Here is a 1,433-nt window from a genome sequence, read left to right on the forward strand (position 1 = left end):
CTGGCTGCTCAGCTGGGGTGGGAGAAAGATCTTTAATGCAAAGTGCCTCTGAGTCCATCAGGCTTGCAGGTGAGAGCAAGGCCAAAAGTTCCTGAACAGAGCAGCCACATGACTAACAATATCATTCAGAAACAAAAGGATCATGGGGAGCCGGTAGACGAAAGAGGGGCAAAAGTGGACTCAGGAAGACCACGCAGTTGGCTGCTCATGTATTCAGGGGAGAAAAATTAATGTCCCTCACCCAGGATGGTGTTGGAGGTGAGGCAAGTCTGAGAGCCCCTTTTTAAGGGTGTGGTAGATGGGTCCGGGGGCTTTTCTTCACCTACCAACGCCTGTCCTACTCAAGGACAGTGTGTTCTCATTATCGGTGCTTTATTGCTGATAAGAAGGGGAAAGAGCCTTGCCAATGGAAGATGTTGAGTCAGGTGAGGAGTCTAGCTTTCACTTTCCTCTTTTCCCTTCTTGGGTAGACAACCTGGAGCAAAGGGGTATGTCCTCAGGCCACTGAAAGGGGCCTCTTGACCATCAGTTTGCTCGTTGCCAAGCTTTGTATTAGTTAAGTGTGAATGAATCAGATTCATATGGAGATGGTTTCTTTCAGTCTAACATGTGGATTTAATGCGAGATGGACTTTACACAATACGTTTGGGGTTTTGCTCAACTGAACACATTTTGGAAACAGCTGAAAATTAAGGGAGTGCCCTGAGGCTCTTCAGTCCTGTTTGTTTTGCTATCTCAATATTTGGAACATGACCATCTCCTTAAGGTCTAGAGTTTTCCAGACTTCAGGGTGGAATGCAGCATTGCATTCCCAGAGGGCATTGGTGAACTCTCCAAATGTCTAGCAAGGGAGGGCTCCTGGAGACCACCCCCGATTGTCTGCTCCCATGGTGCTGAAACCAGGGTCTGGGTCAGATTTCGTGTTCTGATACACTCCTCCTTCAGTTGCCTTCTGATCCACAGGAAAGGCAGACAAAGATGAGAGCAAGGCATCTTCAAAACTCTGAAAGTTAAGTTATCAAACCAACATGAAAGTTCAAAGGCACCTTAAAGGCAATGATTTCTAAGCTACAGAATTAGGCAGAACTAGTGAGCCTTGTCTCTGGCTAAGGATGCTGCCATTATTGGAGACTTTCAAAGCTGAGAATTGCATTTAGCTTTGAGCACAGACCGGTAGGCTGTGTGAGGACAGACCAGCCTGTGGGTCTTTGGGGCTACTAGCAGCTGGCTATTCGCTGATGACAGCCTCCACCTTCCATCCAGACCAAAACGTCACGAGGAAGGAACAGTTTCAGCAGAGGGAGGAAGGTGGCCATGGGAGGTGACTTTGATTGAGACTCGTATAAACTTGACTACTTCCCGGGAAAGAACCTGGGGAAAAAGAAAAAAAATAAAATAAATAAAACACTAACCAATAACTACTAGAAGTTCTT

This window comes from Physeter macrocephalus, chromosome 14 (assembly GCF_002837175.3).
Source record: "Physeter macrocephalus isolate SW-GA chromosome 14, ASM283717v5, whole genome shotgun sequence".
In the NCBI taxonomy this organism is placed as follows: Eukaryota; Metazoa; Chordata; class Mammalia; order Artiodactyla; family Physeteridae; genus Physeter; species Physeter macrocephalus.